The 20,512-nt window shown below is 39.0% G+C and overlaps 1 protein-coding gene and 1 long non-coding RNA gene across 5 annotated transcripts in view; one reads left to right on the forward strand and one right to left on the reverse strand.

The window, feature by feature from the left end:
• Positions 1-17,248, reverse strand: part of LOC111142405 (ankyrin repeat domain-containing protein 12) — a 128,511-nt gene extending 111,263 nt beyond the window's left edge. For 2 of the 4 annotated variants that reach the window (XM_022495472.1, XM_022495470.1), the window contains exon 1: positions 17,042-17,248. The gene's annotated coding sequence lies outside the window, so the exon portion shown is untranslated. Of the gene's footprint in view, positions 1-16,910 lie in introns of all 4 variants that reach the window. The other 2 variants (XM_022495471.1, XM_022495469.1) reach the window with 1 other exon arrangement.
• An 88-nt stretch (positions 17,249-17,336) lies between these two features.
• On the forward strand, positions 17,337-18,536 carry LOC111142407. Its single transcript, XR_002640261.1, has 2 exons — positions 17,337-17,392; positions 17,468-18,536. It is a non-coding gene; the product is annotated as an uncharacterized LOC111142407 (long non-coding RNA).
• The last annotated feature ends 1,976 nt before the right edge of the window (positions 18,537-20,512 follow it).

Consider the following 20,512-nt stretch of genomic DNA (forward strand, 5'->3'; position numbering starts at 1 on the left):
GGGGGGGGGGGGGGAGTCCTAAATGGCCATTTACAAAAATCTGGTTAAACAAAGTATAGTACACGTTTTATGCTGAAAATTGTGCAAACAATAGAACAAGCTCTTTTAAAAAAAGGGTACTTTTTTTCTTGACATCTCCTCTTCCTTAGAACTTGTAAATGTTGGGAATGCCTCAGGACTAGATCCTAGACCCTTTTTTTTCTTTCTTTTAAAAAAATTTTTTAAATTTTTTATTGACGTATAATGTATTATTAGCCCTAGGGGTACAGGTCTGTGAATCGCCAGGTTTACACAATTCACAGCACCTAGACCCTTTTCTATTCTCTTAACACACTCCCTAAATGACCTAATCTAGATTCATGGCTTTAAGTATCATTAAATGCCAAGGACATCTAACTCTGTACCTTTAATTCTTATCTAAAACTCTATATTTGTATATCCAACTGTCTGTTTGACATCTTCACATGAATGTCTAACATGCATATGAAACCAAATAGGACTACAGAGAATTCTTTACTTTTCCTGTCAAATTTTCTCCTCCACGCCCCCATCCATCTTCTCCATTTCAAGAAATGGCATCACCATCTATCCATCACTTAAGTCAAAAATCCAGAAAGGTTGACTCCATCTCTACTACATATCCCAAATTAAATCCATGTCCTTTTATCTTGATTGCTACCCATCCCAAGTTACTATTATCATTTGAACAGGCTAACTACAAAAACTTCACAAGTAACTTCCATTGCTTTTACTCTTACCCCACTTCTTCCTTCCTCCTCTTTTTCTTTCTTGCTCTCTCACCCCTATATGTACCTTCTACAGGCAGCAGAGGGATCTTTTGAAACTACAAATTGGATGAAACCACTGCCCTGCTTAAATTTTTTTACTGACTTTCCACTGAACTTGAATAAAATCTAAACTCAAACTAAACTATGTACGCTATATGGAGAATTATGGAACAATTTTTTAGGCATTCAAAATCCTCAAAGAGATAAGACAAGATTGATAATACGAAGTAAGATTAAACAGAAGCAAGAAGAAATACAGAGGGGCGCCTGGGTGTCTCAGTGGGTTAAGCCTTTGCCTTCAGCTCAGGTCATGATCCCAGGGTCCTGGGATCTAGCCCCACATCTGGCTCTCTGCTCAGCGGGGAGCCTGCTTCCTCTTCTCTCTCTGCCTGCCTCTCTGCCTACTTGTGATCTCTCTCTCTGTCAAATAAATAAATAAAACCTTAAAAAAAAAAGAAGAAATACAGAGTAGAAAAGTATAATGGCTGAAATAAAGAACTTCACAAATTTGATAAATGATAGAATGGATAAGCCAAAGAATTAATGAGCCAGAAGATCAGGTAGAATATAGCTGCAGAAGGCATAAAAAGGGGATTAAAAAAAAAAAAACAAGCAAATAAAAAAAGGGAAAATATTAAAATTAAGAGATAAATTAGAAGCAGCAGAATCCATATAATAAAATTCACAGAAAGAAAAAAATGGAGAAAACAAAATATTTGAAAAAATGACCAATAATTTTTCAGAATTGAGAAGATGAAAGACCTCAGATTAAAGTTTCTGGAATACATCCTGGCACACAGATTTCTGAATAAGTATTGGCTGAATGAATGAAGGAAATAAGACAGAAAAGTAATTACACTCAGACACATTATAAATTGGAAAAGACAAAAATCTCAAAATCTTCTAGGGAGGAAGGACAGGTCATGTTGAAAGGAAAAGAAATCAAATGGATATCAGAACTTACAAAAAGCACTAGCAGCAAAAAGATAATGCGGTAATATCTATAATTAAACTAATCTATTATTTAAAACTGAGGGTTACCTAAAGATATTTTCAGGCATAAAAAGCCTTAGAATGTTTACATACAAACCCCCTGTTGAAACTGCTTTCATATAGGCACTCAAATAGGAAGTGAAATAAATCTGTGAGGACACTACATGATATACGTGAGTAAGAGTGAGTAAATAATTAATAAAGCATATTTTATATAAAAAGTAAGAAAAAGGATGGATGGATGCTTGGAAAAAACCCCAGCAAGCCCTAACTAAAATTCAACACAACATCAACATGGCTACTGGGAAACTGGCAGTGGAGGATGGGATGAAGACCAGAGGACAGTGAGAAAGCAATTAAAGTACTTGTCTTAAAAAAAAAAAAAAAAAAAAAAGTACTTGTCTTGTTTGGAGGGAAGATACATCACACACACACACACACACACACACACACACACACACACACACACATATTCAGGATTAAAAAACTGTAGAAAATAACTAGAAGTTTAGTAAACAGAATGTAAATACTTTCCAATGTGTAATTATAATAAATGAAAATGGATTAAACTCATTAATCAAAAAGATAAAAATCTCTGCAGCTAGATAAAAGATTCAGCAATATACTTTCTAAGAGAAACCACGAAAGGATACTAAAAAGGTTGAAAATAAAGACAGGAAAAATAAACCCAGGCAGGTAGTTAGACTTTGTTTCTTTGTTGTTTGTTTGTTTACCCCACTCATGAATTCAGACCTTTCCAGGTCTGGGCTCGGCTCCCTGCCATTCCTGGGCCTTTGAATTCCACCACTGCATTAAAGCTCACAGGTTGGGGAATATCTGTTTCCGTTATAGGAAAGGGCTTCACTTTCTGTTTTCTATTATGATGATGAGTCTTGTTTCCACTTCAGGCACCTGCAGATTCCTTTTTCTAGCTTTTAAACTCCGCTGTGTACTTTTTATTGTTTTATTTTTATCTAGCATTTCCACATATTTGAAAAAGGCAGCTTCCCCAGTCTTCCATTTTGTCTAGAAGTCCCTAAAACATTCACTTTAGACTAAATACAACTGAAAAATAAAATTAAAGTTACTTAAATTCTTCACATATATTATAAAATGATAAAGCTCAACTGATAAAGATATGGAAAGTAATTAAATGATATCTTAGCAGTCGCTGGTACATATAAAATATTCAAATACTGCCTTCTAAGTCCACCACTAATTTTACATTCAAAGAAAAGATAGGACCATAACCATGGAATAAGAATTCCATTTTTCTTGTTTCAGCTTTCCCTGGGTTGCAGCTGTTCTGGGGGTGAAAATGCTTCCTTCAAAATTGTTTAAAAAAAAAAGGCATCTAGTAAAGGATCAAATTATAGCAACAGAATTAAATGATCCTTAAGAGTCATTCAGTTAGGAAACTTACAATTCCATTGTCCATGATTTCATCTTGGAACTTGAAATCCAAGACTCTATTCTGAGACCTACCACTGACTTTTTGGTTGACCTTCATCATGTCTCACAGTATTTCTGTTTCTTTTTTAAAGTAATGTTAGGCTAAATGACAATGCAGATCTCCTATCCTTTCAAAATTCTGATTCCGGAATAAGAAATTTAGAATAATTGCACTCCAAATTCTACTTTTCTATGAATGCAAAAATGATAGTTTAAATTATTAAAAAAATTATGACATCCTTATTTCTGCCTTCCCCCCATGCAAAAAAGTGTAAACCATTACACATAAATACTAGGTTATTTCCTACTTAAAGACCATACGGCTTAATTCCCTCACATTTCAAAAGTGGTTCTAAGGGACGCCTGAGTGGTTCAGTCAGTTGAGGGTCTGCCTTCAGCTCAAGTCAGGATCCCAGGGTCCTCAGATCGGATCGAGTCCTTATCAGGTTCCTTTCTCAAAGGGGAGCCCCACTTCTCCCTCTGCCTGCTGCTCTCCCTGTTGTGCGCTCTCTCAATGTGACCAAAAAAAAAAAAAAAAAAGTGGTTCTAAAAGAAGTGGAAAAGGCCTCACAATAAATGACATGTTTCTGAGATATTAACTGGACTTTCCCCCCCTTGACTACTTAAACCATTCAAGAGAGAATGCAGTCTATGAAAGGAGATTGTGCACTCTTTATCATACCAATGGTTGACTTTCACCATAATATTTTCTGGCAGCTATTCCGTAACATCTTCCCACAAGAATATGACGGTTGTATTCCACACCAAGAAATAAGTATCATAAACATAACAAATTTAACCAACAGCATGCAAAAGATGAAGACAAACATCCACAACCTTTTAAATAAACTCTCCTCAACAGTGTCCTTAAAACAATGTTCTTAAAAGCCCTTAAGGAAAGTTTGTGGTCTATTTTATAGTTTTATAATAACTTTTATATTAACTTTACTAATTATATAATCTAAAAAAAATAAAAATTAAAAAAAAAATAGGTCAACTTCTACTTGGTTTGCTCTGGAGAACTATACTGTTCTAGGGGAAAGTATAATGAGATGACAGGTGAGAGAGTGCCTCAGACAAAGGAAGAGGGAAAGTAAAGGCACTTTCATGTGTTTTATGTTTTCTAACCCAGCCACCAGAATAGGAAAGGAAATAAAAGACTCAGGACAGAAGTTCAATCCAGTAAGTATAGCCTTTTGGGCTGGTGCTGCTAAGTACTGTATTTTTCAGGAATCTAACCATGCCAGGTAATTCAGAACACTATTCAAAGTAAATACAATGATCAATTTGGTTTAGCTGTATTTGTGTATTACTTTCAAAATTCCACTAAAGTAAACCTATGACACAAAACAGAATAATATTTAAATAAGCCAACTGCCTGAAATATAAACAACCAATATCTACTAATACTAGCCAAGCCTAAGGCAAAACATATTAGGAGAAATTTAGCAAAATAAGTACTAGAAGACCTGAGTTCTTATTTTCACTCTAAGTAAACTCTGGGTCTCAGTTTTCGCATTTTAAAATGAAGTCCATTCCAGCTCTAAAATCCTATCACTCTTTATCTCCCCCAACTCTTCCCCCAATATAGACAGAGGGTGAAAAGTATGTCCAATAAGCACTGGTCTAGAAGAACAGATTCCCCTTACAGCTCAAAAAATTCATATTTGATGCTAAACTATTTAACTATGGATATTTCCTTTAGATATCATACCCCAGTTTGCTCATGCAATTTTCTTTTTCAAAGATTTTATTTATTTGACAGAGAGAGAGTGCGAATAGGCAGAGGGTGGGGCAGAGGGGAAGGGAGAAGCAGATTCCCCGCTGAGCACAGGGAACCCAGATGCCAATGCGATGCGGGGCTTGATCCCAGGACCCTGGGATGATGACCTGAGTTGAAGGTAGATGCTTAACTGACTGAACCACCCAAGTGCCCCACTCATGCAGTTTTAATGACTTAATATTTCCTAAGCATCTTTATGCTAAGCAATGGAACTAAAGACACAATTCTAGCCTAAAGGGAATTTACTGTTTTTAAGGGGTAAAAGACAAGTTAATTACTATATGGAACAAAAAATGTTACAAAAATAAGGCAGCACTACCACAAAGAGATCACCCAACTCAGATGCATGTATATGGGGGTGTGCTTGGGGAAGTTCAAGAAGAGGTAAGACTAAGATAGTCCTGAGGATGACCACCAGGCAGGTAGATAGGGACAGGGCTGCAGAGGGAGAAGGATATGCATATGCACATTCCCACAAGAGAAAGCAGGCCACTCTGAAAGGATAGCAAAACTTGAAAGCACAGTGGGTAGAAAATGAATCTAAAGAAAGTAGGAAGGGATCACATCATGAAGTGCCTTTTGATTGTGCTGTTCGATCTTAATGATGACAAAAAGCACTTTAAGACTTTCAGGGGCGCCTTCGTGGCTCAGTTAGTTGAGCAACTGCCTTCGGCTCAAGTCATGATCCTGGAGTCCCAGAATCCAGTCCTGCAGCGGGCTCCCTGCTCAGTGGAGAGGCTGCTTCTCCCTCTGACCCTCCCCCCTCTCATGCTCTCTCTCTCTCTCATTCTCAAATTAATGAATAAAATCTTAAAAACAAAAGACTCTTAAAAAGGCAGTGACATAATTTAAGTAGTGTTTAGAAAGCTGTTGCTGGTGAAACTTTGGAAGACAGACTAAAGAGAAATCAGATGAGAGACAAGTAGACCACTTAAAGTATAATCAGATTGTGAGGCAGGGAGAATTGTAAACAAGAGCAAAGAGGTTTAGAGTTTCTGGCTCCAGCAACAGGAAAGTTGTTGAAAGTAATTTAAAATACAACAATCCGAGGGGCACCTGGGTGGCTCAGTTGGTTGGGCATCCTACTCTTTTTTTTTGTTGTTGTTGTTGTTTGTTTGTTTGTTTGTTTGTTTTTGGGCATCCTACTCTTGATGTGGGCTCATGATCTCAGGGTTGGGGGACTGAACCCCACATCCCGCAGTGGGACAGTGTGCAACATGCTCAGTGAGGACTCTGTCTGAGATTCTCTCCCTCTCCCCCTCCCGACACATGTATGCATGCTCTCTTTCAAATAAATCTTTTTTTTTTTAACGATTTTATTTATTTATTTGACAGCAAGAGAGACAGCAAGACAGAGAACACAAGCAGGGGGAGTGGGAGAGAGAGAAGCAAGTTTCCCACCGAGCAGGGAGCCCGATGCAGGGCACGGCTCAATCCCAGGACCCTGGGATAATGACCTGAGCCAAAGGGAGATGCTTAACAACTGAGCCACCCAGGCACCCTTCAAATAAATAAATCTTTAAAAAAAGAAAATAATTTATGAGACTGACGCGCTGCCTACTGCACTAAGGAAGCACCTAAAAGAGAATAATTTAAAAGAAGCAATTAGCATTCGTCTGTTGTATTTATCTCCTAACAGTAGCAACTAAATAACATCTCAAATTTTTAAAAAACAAAATTCTCACTACTTTATTAGACAATATTTACAAAAGAGATTAGTGGTAAAAAGATGTTTCTTGATACTGTCAAACAATGGACCATACAGGACCACATTCTAACCATAAATTTAGGCTTTTAAAGAAATACAGGCAGTTGTGTCTACAATGATCTATTTGTCCTGGGTATCTAATACATCTATATGCACATTTATTTCCAGAATTGTGAAGGTGTATTATATAAAATACTTATCTGCAACTGAGAGAGGTGGCATAAATGACTTCTAAAGTTTGAAGATTCTAAAAACAAGTTGCTGAGTTACTGACCTCTTTCTAGCACGACAGGGTTCTAAATTGTGCGACTTCTACAGACCAGCAGAGGGCTGCAACAGCTCAGAGAAAATGGTTAGGCGTAGTTTTCCTTGCACCGCTGGCACTGGGAGCTGAAAAAATTACCAATGGCTAAAGCAGAAATCTAATAGAATCTATGTATTCGCTTCACTGTCAACAGATTCTAAAAGGGGTCAGGAGTAATTTCCCAAATCCTGAAAACTAGAAATACTCATTATTAAGCTTTTTGCCACCAGCTCCTTTCTCTTCTGTCAAAATGATAAAGTGTCTGGAGGCCAAGTAAAATCTTACCACCATACAGTAACTAGGAGGAAAAAAGTCAATCAAAATGATTAGCAAATCATCACTTCCTTTTAGACCCACAACTCCACACAGCTCCTATCAGAGTAACCTTCCTAAAAACAGTTACATTGTTAGGTTATTCTTACACCTACTCTACCAATTCTGTTCTGCATATAGTACAGTGTTGAAACCTAACTTTCCCTTGCCTAGATTTTAAGGTAGATTTCTACCTCACATATACAATATTATTTTTCAACTCCCTTTCAGACCACTCCTACTAATATACAATATGCAATAAAGTTAGGATGAAAAGAGGTCACTGAAGTGAACTTTGAAAAAAGAAACAAAATTACATAGGTCTAGAGAAAGGGAAATGCCCCAGTTGGGAAGTTTGTACAAAGGGAAATAGGAATTCCCCCCAGGGAGTAAGGAAATAGATCTAGGAAAAGTACACCGGGGGCTTCCACTGAATTTGTAATGTTTATTCTTAAGCTGGTGATAGGTACCCAGGAAGTTCATTATGCTGCTTCCTGTACCTTTTATATTATTTGAAATACTTCAAAATAAAAAGGTTTTCATATTTTTTAAAAAGATTTTATTTATTTACTTGACAGACAGAGATCACAGGTAGGCAGAGAAGCAGGCAGAGAGAGGGGGGAGGAAGCAGGATCCCTGTCGAGAAAAGATCCCGATGCGGGGCTCGATCCCAAGACTCTGGGAGCATGACCTGAGCTGAAGGCAGAGTCTTTAACCCACTGAGCCACCCAGACGCCCAAGGTTTTGGTATTTTAACTTTGCCCCCTTCTCCTGCTCCTCAAAAGACAAGCAGCTGAATCTGGTGCCATTCTAAATACTCCTTATAGTTTAATCCCAAGTAATGCCCTAACTCACTTTAACAGCTTTCTTTTAAAATAACAGGGCATATACTTTACCTTCAAATGGAAGGATTTTTAATTGTTTAGATAATCTGGTATACTTTTAACACTGGTACATAAAAATGTCATCGATTTAGGATAAAGTTCATGGCATTTAAAAAAAAAAAAAAAAAAAGATTCCCAGAATCACTGCCTCTATAATTATAAACTTGTGATCCCGAAACTCATCTTGATCTATACCCAAACTCTTCATGCAGTTGAGAAACTGCTGAAATTAGGACCTTATGAGAGAGCAATACCAGTGAAAGTATTAAATTATTTCTAATCTACATACCACACTATTCTTACCCAGACCCAACTATAGCATTGGTTGTAACACTGCTTCACACTAGAGCCAAAATTTATAGCTTTCATATGACTCCACACCAGGGTTGAATTGTTTGGGCTTTATTTCAGTACTTATATGCTAACCCACTTTTTCTGTAACCTGCATACTGACCAATAACCTACTTACTCTAGTACACACAAGAATTCACGATAAGTGCATATTTCAGGGCATTTAAAACAAAACATGCTCTAAACAGGCTTAGGGAGGTATATGTACATATTACTGGTAGCTTTTTTCTGGCCACAGCAATTTAGAATTATAAACTGGTTCCTTACCAAAGTATACTGAAGAGAGTGTTAAGGAGAAATATGGTAATGGGGGAACCTGAACAAGTAAATTCAATATATTAAAATAACTGTAAGAAAGTAACAAGAAAAGGGTAGTATTGTGAAAACTCCAATCCCCATGGGATGTGATGAAATTCAGATATACAATACTGAACAAGATAGACATGATCTATGTCCTTGCAGGGTTTACCACGTTCCTTTCTGCAACAACCAGAAAGCAATTTGGATGTTTGAGAATAATACTGCCCTGGAGTGCCTAGGTGGCTCAGTCGATTAGGTGTCCGACTCTTGATTTCTGCTCAGGTTATGATCTCAGGGTTGTAGGATCAAGTCCCACATCCGACTCTATGCTTAGGGCGGTGTCTGCTTGTCCTTCTTTCTCTGCTCTTCCCCCTCTCGTGCTGCCCAACCCCCTCAAATAAATAAAATGTTAAAAAAAAAAAAAAAAAGAATACTGTCCTCCTATTTCACATGTCTATTTTTTGTTCATTGAGTATAAACACCTAAAAAAGACAGAGACCATAATACTGTCTTTGCATGTATTTTCCCAAACACCTGCCTCAACAATAAGGTCAATGCTTTCATAGAAACATTTATTTAAAATTTGTTAATGATGAAATATTTAAAACCTTCTTTATTATATTCATAATATTTGTTCAACTTGATGATTCAGAAGTAAAAAGATAAAAATTCTAGTTACTTTCAAATTCAATAAACTATCACACTATCACACTGGATCATTCAAGCCCTTTCACTCTTTGTAACAATCCATAATCCATAACACAAAATAACTACTTTTCCCTAAAAGCGTAAACATGTATCTATCATTTTATCCTTTTTTCCAACTTCTTTGAAGGTGTAGTTTTGTGAGGGAAAAATACAGCCATAGATTTCAATGAAATCTCATGTCTAAAATGGGAATAAGATAAAGGTGCCTGGCTGTCTCAGTAGGTAGAGCATGTGACTCTTGAACTCCGGGTCTTGAGTTCAAGCCCCCTGTTGAACATAGAGATTAAAAATAAGAAAAAAAAAAAAAAAATATATATATATATATATATATATGGGAATAAAGTAAACTTCACAAGATCACTGTTTAAAAAGTGAATGAAAAGTTATGTGGAGAGCCTATAACCAATCATAGAACACTTGTCATTTACACCTGTACCAGTCAATAGGCACTTCATAATGAACATAACTTAAATATGAGATTCCAGTTTTCCCCTATGCTCAAAGGATTCTCACTGTTTTCTGCTACTACTTCTCTAACATCTGAGTTCACAAAAATTATAGGCAGGAGAAATTCTTGGACTGGGATGTGGAGACATAATAAAAGGGCCTAAAGAGTTATCATCTCAATAAGATAACTTTAGAGAGGGCCAGTTTCTTCTGGGTTTGCCAAAAGGCTGTAAAATGCAAGTTCTGATTCAAACGATAAATTAGAAAAAATTATTATAATATATAGGAGATTAACAATCTCTAATGTACAAAGACTATTGGGGGGGTTGGAGAATTGTTAACCCTTTTATTACATAGTTTTTTATTTTAACAATAAGCATGTATTACTTTTGTAATTTAAAAACACAATAAAAGTGTTTTTGAAATTGTTTAAATTCTTGATTGCCACTCCCAGAAGTTTCCAATAAGGAACTAAGGAGAGGAAAAATCACCAAAGGATATGAAGCGTCAATTCATAGAAAATGCAAGTGACAATTTCCTGATATATTAGCTAATAATCCAAATTCCTGTACCTAAAATCAATACTCAAACCATAATTAATGACAAAAGCCTTGACATAGAAAATAAAAGTGGTATTACTTAAATCTAGTAAAACGATTTTAAGCTGTCAACCAACAACAGATAGGTATAGATTTTTTCCACTGGGTGTTTGCAAAAGCAAAGGAACACTAGTGTCTGAAGGGGAAGGAGGAGCCAGCAAGGAGGAAAAAGGACAAAAGAAAGGAAGAATGAGTAAGCCAATTTGCTGTCAAACATTCCTGTTTACTTTCAATGATATGAGGACAAAGAGAAACTTAGTCAAGAGGTACTTTTTTGTCCTGTTCAATGCAACCTAAAGAGAACATTCACCTTTATTCTTGGGATGAACATTGGAAGACAGGGATAATTTCTGAAGGTCGAATAACTACCACTGGATGATCCACCTCAACATAAATCTATGAAGAAAAATCTCTCTTAAAGTAACAAACTTACATTTATACAGCACTTGTAAATTTCAAGTTAGTTCATGAGTACTAGTATCTGAAGCTGGAGATATTCCACTGATGCCTTTCTGAAGTATTTTCATAACTAGATATATAAGGTATCTACTCTCATCATGGATTAAAATAACATATATCAAAGTATCTAACAGTACCTTAAGTATAGAAGCTCAATAAAATTAAACTTGATCACCAAGTAGCTTTCAAATACTTAAAATTAAACTCTGGGGGCACCTGGGTGGCTCAGTGGGTTAAAGCCTCTGCCTTCGGCTCAGGTCATGATCTCAGGGTCCTGGGATCGAGCCCCGCATTGGGCTCTCTGCTCAGTGGGGAGCCTGCTTACTCCTCTCTCTCTCTGCCTGCCTCTCTGCCTACTTGTGATCTCTCTCTCTGTCAAATAAATAAAATCTTTAAAAAAAATAAAATTAAATTAAATTAAACTCTGGTAAAAAGGACTTACTTTAACTTGGAGGTTGCAAGACTTTAGACTCCAGAACAACAGAATGTAACAAGGTTTTCTTCCACCTTATAATATTTTTGTGCAAATTAACGTAAGAAACATTCTGTAAAATTTTAATTTTCTCCTCTGTCTTTAACATCATTATCAATCACCACTAATTAGTACAGTGGTATAAAGAGTGTTTTTAGTATTTACGTCTACCCTGTTTAAGTTTCAGAAGAGGTGTAACAAAATAGAAAGAAAGCTGTGTACAACGTGCCTTTGATAGAAAAGGATAAAAATATGTGTTTTTTTTCTCTTCCTTTAGATTTGCAAACATTTCTCTTTCTCGAGTGAATTTCAAGAGTCCACCATTTTGCCAAGGAATTTTAACCTGGATCCTACCCATGGTTCAACACCATCAGGTTAGCTGATGTTTTGCTGATCTCAGAGTAGCTGTGAGGGATCTGATGTAAGAAGTACTTCATGAACTCGGGCACCTCGGTAGCTCAGTCAGTTAAGCATCTTGATTTCAGCTCAGATCATGATCTCAGGGTCCTGGGATCCAGCCCCACACTGGGCTCCCCACTCAGCAGGGAGTCTGCTTGAGGATTTCCTTTCCGCCCTCCATCTCCCCTCTTTCATGCTTGTGCATACTCTCTCAAATAAATAAATTTTTTAAAAAATTCTTCATGAACTACACAGCACCATAATTCTTATATACTATTTATTATCTTATATCCTGAGTCAATACAGCTATTTCTAGGAAGTGAGAACCACACATGCATGGTTTTCATTCTCTATTAGAAACAGGAGTCAGACAAAACTCCTATGTAGGAGGAATAATAATCCGAGAAGCTATAAGATTCTCTCACATCTCTTTCAAGTAACAAAGTAGTTTTAAAAATATGATATGTGGAAGTGCCTGGCTGGTTCCATAAGTAAAGCATGTGACTCAATCTTGGGGTTGTAAGTTCAAGCCCCATATTGGCTACAGACAGCATTTAATTCAAAAATTTTTTTAAAAAATCTTTCAAAAAGTAGAGAAATTATATTATTTATAACTAATATTAGAGATACTTCCTCCAGTTATGGCCTAAATACAAACCAAAAGCCAGAAAAGTAAACTACTACATATTTTGAAACAATTTTAGTGCAATAAGCAAATATTAAGGGATCGGCCAAAGAGGAGACAATACTTAAGATGCCAAAGAAGTTACTCCACCTTATTACTTGCAGCTTCATGTTTACCTCTTCTACTTATCTCAATCTGGAAGCATTTCTGTATTTAAACTTAATTTTCTAAGAATTTCAGAGTTTGAATTTCTTAGAATTTTGGAGGGTCTCATTAATTAGAAAATCTAGTCTTGGATGCTATTTATCTAAACTGGACAAATTTACTATAAAAGTAAATTACTTATAAAAGTCCTGAATGAGTTTGGTTAAGTGATCTTTATTTCTCCAGTCACCAACATCAAGATGGAGTTTGTTAAAATCACTTCTTGTAATGTTAACAACTGTAGTCCTTCTGTAGCTGATGAAATTAATTTGCTTCTGACAACTAACATAAAAAAAAAACAAAACCCAATAGTAATCTCAACATCTCAGAAAGGGCTTACTTATTGCCTACCTTCCAAGATTTTTATAAGGTGTTTACTTTTCTTTTTGGTTTTTTGACCAACACAGTAGAAGGCAGAGCTGGCCCCTAGACATTTTCACAAAGTCTGAAATTAAAGAAACACTGCCTTAAAACTTTTCAAAATCAGCTAAACACTTAATTAGAGGCAGAGCACAGACAAATGGTTAAGAACAATAGTGGGAATAATACAGTCTTGTCACTTTTTTTTAGGTCTGTGAATATCTACACATGGTATAACAGTTCAAAGCCTCATTTTCCTCAGCCATATGTTAGAATAATAATAGTATCTATTTAACAGGGTTATTCTGAAAATTATCTTAAATATTTTACTTTAAACTTTGAACACAGATACATTCATATTCCAAGTGCTCAATGAATGCTAATCATAATTTTTAGCTTCAAGATTACAAATACTCTACACAAAACTACAATAAACAATATTTACATATTTGTTTCCAGTATCAATTTAAAGCACCGAAAAGGTCTTTAAACATAACAGTGAAAGCCAACAAACAAAAACTGAACATTTCTATATATTTAGATGTACAAGATAACCTTAACACAAACCATTCAAAGCTGAGTTTATAAAGGAAATTATCTCCTGTTATTGCCATATGTGGAAACTAGCAACAGACAAATTAACATTGCAACTAAGATACTTTCACTATTACTTTTTAAAAGCCACTGTTAAAGAAACAGATTATGCATGCATGAGTGTAAATGAGAATGTTTCTAAATGCTATATGGAGAAACTTCATATTCTCCAGAGGAAGTCAGGCTCTAACAACTGCAATATTTAAAATGTTCATAAGAGGCTTTACTAAGATTAGAACTAAGTGGGGATCAGAAATGTATCTACAGGGAGTTATAATCTGTAAAACAGCAGGTGTTGGAAACAATAAAGCTAAGGCTAAGCAAAAACCTAGGGATCTAGACACCTTGTAACACAGTAAAACTGTATTTATTTTTTAAACATTGCCACTTTTTATATGTATAAAAGCTTACGGTATACCTGGTGCTTTCCATATGTAATCACACTTGTTCCATCCAAGAACTCTGTAAATTATTTAGGAAAATTATTTTTTGTAGATTAAAAGAGTTCTGAAAGTTAATGTGATTTGTCAAGAACCACAGGAAATAATAAATCAAGATTTTTTTTTAAACCAAGAATTTAAACTGAGTCTTCTCACTTATATTTCAGTATTTTTTTCACTACTCCATAAAGCTACTTCTCAAAGAAAGAGGTATTAGCATTTTCACAGAAAGGAAATCTCTAGGCCCAAACCACAGACTTCTTAAATAGGCTGTACTGACTTGGGTAAGTCATTTCACCTTACTAGGACTTAATTTTCTTGTGGGGGAAACGGATTAGAAAATTTGAGCACCCTTCCAGTTCTCAGGAAAAATCACCATGACTGTACCCTTTATATAGCACAGGCATTTTAGAAATACATGTTAATGTCAATTCTAGCAACAAGTTCCAAGTCACAAAGTAATGTGAACTCTTATTCTCAATTAATCAATTTTTTCATGCCTTTCTGATAGATACCTATTCAGTATCATCAAGGTTTTATAAAGAAAGCAGCCTAAACCTCTTATGGACTATGATGGAAATAATCTCATAGATCATTCTCTTTTCAGGCTGTAATAATGCTTTTAAAACATGAGAAGGAAGAAAATTTAACTACCGGTCAACTAATGCCAACAAATTGAATATTTTATTCTTCTTCTTACTCCTTAGAATTAAGACCTCTTTCCAACAAAGTTTTTCAAATATCCACTGACGACCATTTTCTACAATCTACCTCAGAAGACTATCACATTTTCCAACAACTTCCATAGGAAGAAAAAGGAATATATAAGCACCTTGACAGAAACATCTTCATTTTAAATTCATTCCACTGAGCAGGCACTTGTCTCCAAACAAAATTCAGTCTTTTTTTTTCTTTTCTTCCTGATATTATATATCCAAGAACTAAAACCAGAGACTGAACAACATATTTTTCACCTATTAAGTTCTTTCATCATCAGAATAACTTTAGTTCTCTCTATTCTTCCTCAAATATTCCTCATGGAATACTCAACCCTAGATTTTCACTTTCGCAGCTCTGCTTGTCATAAAACCATACTAACAAGTATAAGATGAAGAAAATTAAAGGAATCCTGTTTTTTTTTATTACTTCCTTCCATGAATACCACTTAACATTCAGATTTTAGTTCATTTTAACACCTTGCCTGCCTCTAAAATAGAACACATGCCGTGAATAGTTAAGCTTAACTTTAGTCAAACCGACTGCAGACCTTCCTTTAAAAGAAATTTAGTTAGTACTTGGTGTCAACTATAAAAAATCTTTAAGTAGTAAAACCTTTCTCTGCTTGCCTATAATCTCCTGAGGAAACATTTTGAGTCCTTAAATATTTTTTGCGTTTAGCCCAAATTAAAGACTTTTCCCAACAAGATTAGTTAATATAATGACTTGATCTTATACAGTCAACACTATCTCATTTTGTTTTTAAGCCTCTTGGCACAAATAGAGCATATGTTCTGCCAGTTCTGAGCTAATCTCCAGGAAAGCCTTTGTATAATGACTGAAGAAACTAAAACACATCAGTGCCCGAGATTTTTAACAGCCTACTTGAGCATATGTTTTTAATAAACAGTCAATTTATTTTAAAAAAGCTATTTTACCAGTTCGCCCTCCTTCATAATTTACGCAAGCCGTTTTAAAATGAAAAAAGGAGTGCATGACTAAGAACATAGGTTCATTTCAACTTCAGGATTACAGACAATTCCAAGGCTTTACACATCACTGAATCTGCTACCCCTTTCAACCGTGTTCGCAGTTTAGCCGCGGGTGTCCGGTGGAAATTACATCAACGACTACACTGCTTCAAATGTTGCCTACGGTTTCAACTGGTGCAACAGTGTTAACTTCCCATCCCAAACTGTTTCTTACTGTTATTATAAAAACAGCTGTCAGCTGGGCTTCGGTAACCTCTTTGTACAACCGTTTATTCAACGCTTTGGGATCCTCGAGGATGCGTCACACCATATTACCCCTCAAAATGAGATCTAAGAACCTGACGTGCTTCAAGGGTTTACGAACACCATTCGAATAAGCACTTGCAGAACCCTGAAGAGAACCGATTGCTCAATGCGGCAAAGACAGATTACACTGACATTTAAGACAGAGCTGCAGCGTGCCGCTCTCCTTTCCCCCGAGACTATTAAAGCGGCGATTTTCCTTCTCCCTTTCAACCTCCTCTCCCCCTGACCCCAGTACCTCCAATGCTCCCTCCGGCCGGCCACAGCCGTCTCCCGCGGGCGCGCCCGCACTCCAGCTCCCGGCGGGCGAGCGGGCGCGCGCTGCAAGCTGGGCGCGCCTCCACCCCCCCCCCCCTGCCCTGCCCCGCCCCGCCCCGCCGGGTCCAGCCGCGGCACGCCGGCGGCGCCCTCTCGGGCCTCGCACACTCGCACGCACACGCTCCTCCCGGCCCCGCCATGTTCCGGGAGGCGGCGGCAGCCCAGCCACGGGAGCGGCGGCGGGGGGGTGCCCCGCCGAGTACCCCGCACCGCCCCCGCCCTGCTGGCAGCTCCCCGCCGCGCCGCGGCTCCTCGGGACTCCTGGAGGGGCGGCGGCGGGCGGGGCGGACCCGCGCCGGGGCCACTAACGGCCTGTCACTGTCAGGCCAGCGGCACCGCGGGCCGCGCCTGGCCAGGCCGGTCGGCACGAGACAGGGTGGGCAGGGCGCGTCCCCTACCTTGCTCTGGGGAGGGGGGACGGGAGCAGCGCAGAACTGAGGGGTCTCCTCCCAAGCGCCGGGGACGGGGCTCGAAACCGCGCCCCTCCTTCCTCCTCGCCTGTCGCCACGCCCCCCTCACCCTCACGGACCCGAGGCACGATCGGCGCAGGAGGGTTTACCCCCTGAATGAGTGCCTCGGTGTTGCCGTCGCTGTCGTTGTCTTCGTCGCCGCTGCAACCGCCACGAACGCCGCGGAGGCCGGGCTTGAAAACATCTCCGGTCTCCGTCCGTCTCTCACCACAGCCTCCTCGCTCCCAGGACAGCGCTGCCCAGCGATTGGCTGCGACGCAGGCACGTGACTCCGCGGGCACGGGACGGGCGGCGTGACCGACCCGCCCCCAGCGCCCGCCCGCCCCTTCCGCCGGCCCCTCCCCGCTACCGCGCCGCTCTTTCAGTTCTGTGGAGAAGCTTCCCGAGCCGCGGGGCGGAGGAGTCGGAAGGTACCAAGTGAGAGGCGGCGGGGGTGCAGGCCGGAACTCCTCTTTCGTTGCTCGCTCTCTCCCTTCTCCACCCAGGTGTCGCCGTCTCCCTCAGCGGTCACCGGCCGGAAAACAGAGGGGAATTGGGATGCGCAAGAAAGCAGCGCTGGCTCAGCTCACGCTGCGGGGCCGGAGGGCTCTGCAGTCTCTTTTTGTGGCGACCATGGCCGTGGATGTGACTAGAAACTTCTGGAAATGGCGGCGACTGCGGCGAAGAGGCTGAACACAGGGTATTCTACATACTATTTTCGTAGGGCGGGTGGGCGAATTTGTGGGGTCGAGCCCGGGAAAATAGGTCTAAAGACAGAGGCAGGGTATCTGTCCCCTGAATTAGCAGCTGCGAACAGCTGGCCCGGCCTGTACCGAGACGCGGGGCACGTCGCGGCCTCCATGTCCGCGCGGTAGTGCGCTTGCGCCCTGGCGGTACAGCGCCTGCACGGGATCCCCGGGGACCCGGACCTGCGGGGAGCTCGGCGGCGCCCCGACGCGCCTGCCCTCATCTGTGCCAGGTGAGGCCCCAGTGTGAGTTCGAAAGTACATTAACGTGCACCTGGCGCGGGGACATCGTCGCGAGCCCCACAATACTCTCTCCCATTCACACCTTCGAGTGACCTTTTGAGAGAAATAAGTTTCTCTACACCCTAGATAGTATTTCAGAGGAACTGCTCAAGTACTGGAGAAGAGCACGTGAGGAAAATTTACGGTCTCGGCGTACCAGCAGCGGGTACTCTTATTTCTGGACGCTTTTTATTTACATCGGGGTTAGCCGGCGACAGTTTGTACGTTCCTTTACTTAACCACCAAAGGGATTACATAATCTGAGGGAAACCATCTTATTCTGACTTAACTTCTGAACGCTTTTTGTTTACATCGAGGTTAATGTGCCAGTTTGTTCATGCCTTTATCTAACCGCTAAAGGGGATACATAATTGGACGGAAACCACCTCCCTCATCATTAATGATGGTCTCCAAACTACAGCACCTACTTATGACTTAATGGAGTAACAGATTTGTCTACGGTGATGTGACACTTTAGACTTGACACGAAGTTAAATCCCAACAAATTATATGAAACATAAACTTGCATTAAAGATCACTAATTTTTCCCTTCCTAGTTTCCTGGTTTCTTCCACCGGTAAATCATTAGGTTCATTATGAAGAGTAAGAGAACCCATTACGCTAGAGGTGAAATAATGTTACATTTATTTTTACGATTTTATCTGCGCGTGAGCAAGAGCCAGAGTGCGCGCGAGTAGGGGGAGAGGTAATGGGAAAGGAAGAAGCAGGCTTCCCGCTGAGCAGGAAGTCCCAACCAGGACCTGAGCCAGGTCTGAGCCACCCAGGTGCCCCTACAGTTACATTTAATATGGATATTTATGGCATGAAATACAAAGAAACCCACTAAAATTTAACCAACTCCCTTCAAATCACTGAGTTCTCATTTAACTCATGGTCATTAGTATCAATGGCAATGGCAATTGTTATTTCTATAGCACTGCCTCACTTCAAAGTTGAAATGTAGGTAATCTTGAATTTGCTTAAGTAAATTAGCCATAATTAATGGCAACGACTATATGTACAATCTTATTACTTAAAATCACTGAATATGTAAGAGATTCCTAAGGCAGCTGTGCTACAGGGCACTGTATTGACTACACTCAATGGGACAACTAGTTGCAAAAAAAATTTAATGAAGTTCGTATTAAGATTATATGGGCAAATTATAAGTCAGCCACCATTTATTATTCAAAAGGTCCGCATGATACTTAGGAAGGCAAGAGGAGCTAATTTTCCTTTTCAATGTGAAACTAGAAATATAAATCAATAAATATTATAGCTATTACAGATAGATGTCTCAAAGAAGTCTGAAGAAAAGTTTATATCCACAAGCTAGCTGGTTAGTAAGCTGCCAAGACTTTTAATTGTATAGCCCTGTCTCTCGTTGGCTCAAGTCTTAACCAAGTGGGTAAAGTAGTTTTCATAATAGTACTAAAAGGTCAAGGTCCCCAAGCATTAAAGCTCAGTCTTAGCCAAAGTTAAGCAGACACTTAAGACATGTATACAGTTGACTCTTGAACATGGGTTTTGAACTGCGTGAGTCTACTCATACATGAACTTTTTTTGTTAAGTGCGGGAATGTAGATGTACATTTTCTTTTCTGTAACTTTATTGTAAGAATACAGTATATAAATAATACATGTAACAAAATATGCTAATCAACTGTTTGTTACCAGTTAACAGTAGGCTATTAAGTTTTGAGGGGAGTTAAGTTACAGGAGGATTTTCAATTCAGAGGTGCGTTGATGCCCCACCACCCCCCAACGCTGGGCATTCTTTGAGTCAACTATATTTGATACCTGAATTAGAAGCCATTCTGCAAAAGTTACTTTCTTACCAGCTTACCTTGTTCTTCACACCTTTATAATCAACTGGTACATTAAGTCCAGTTAAGTCAGGTCATTTAAAAAACCCTGCTATATTTCAGGAAGGTGAATGTAATAAATGAAAAATACAATCTCGGGCACCTGGGTGGCTCAGTGGGTTAAAGCCTCTGCCTTCAGCTCAGGTCATGATCCCAGGGTTCTGGGATCGAGCCCCACATTGGGCTCTCTGCTCAGCGGGGAGCCTGCTTCCTCCTCTCTCTCTCTGCCTCCCCCTCTGCCTACTTGTGATCTCTGTCAAATAAATAAATAAAATCTTTAAAAAAAAAAAAGAAAAAGAAAAATACAATCTCAGATCATAGCTTGTTATATGACTTAGTCTATACATATGTAATGCCTCTGCAGCAAATATGGTTATAACTATTACTATGTGTTGTAGGATTTTCTGGAGCAGTGGCCCCACCCAATTACAGCAAGTAATTGAGCAATCAGTAGTTTTTAGTAGTTGCTACAAAAAAAAAAAACAAAAACTGGAATTAGATTTCTTTGTCAGTAGAGAGAATAAATTATTTTTGTCATCAAACAGCAATTAAGATTTCCTCCTTGAATACCCCCTTTTTAAAAAACAGCACAGAGTTAGGAACTGAGAAGAGGAAATGAGGTACACACACAAATGATGTCTACCTCTCCCTACATGCTT

Source organism: Enhydra lutris, unplaced genomic scaffold (assembly GCF_002288905.1).
Source record: "Enhydra lutris kenyoni isolate GAN:26980312 unplaced genomic scaffold, ASM228890v2 scaffoldscaffold8, whole genome shotgun sequence".
In the NCBI taxonomy this organism is placed as follows: domain Eukaryota; kingdom Metazoa; phylum Chordata; class Mammalia; order Carnivora; family Mustelidae; genus Enhydra; species Enhydra lutris.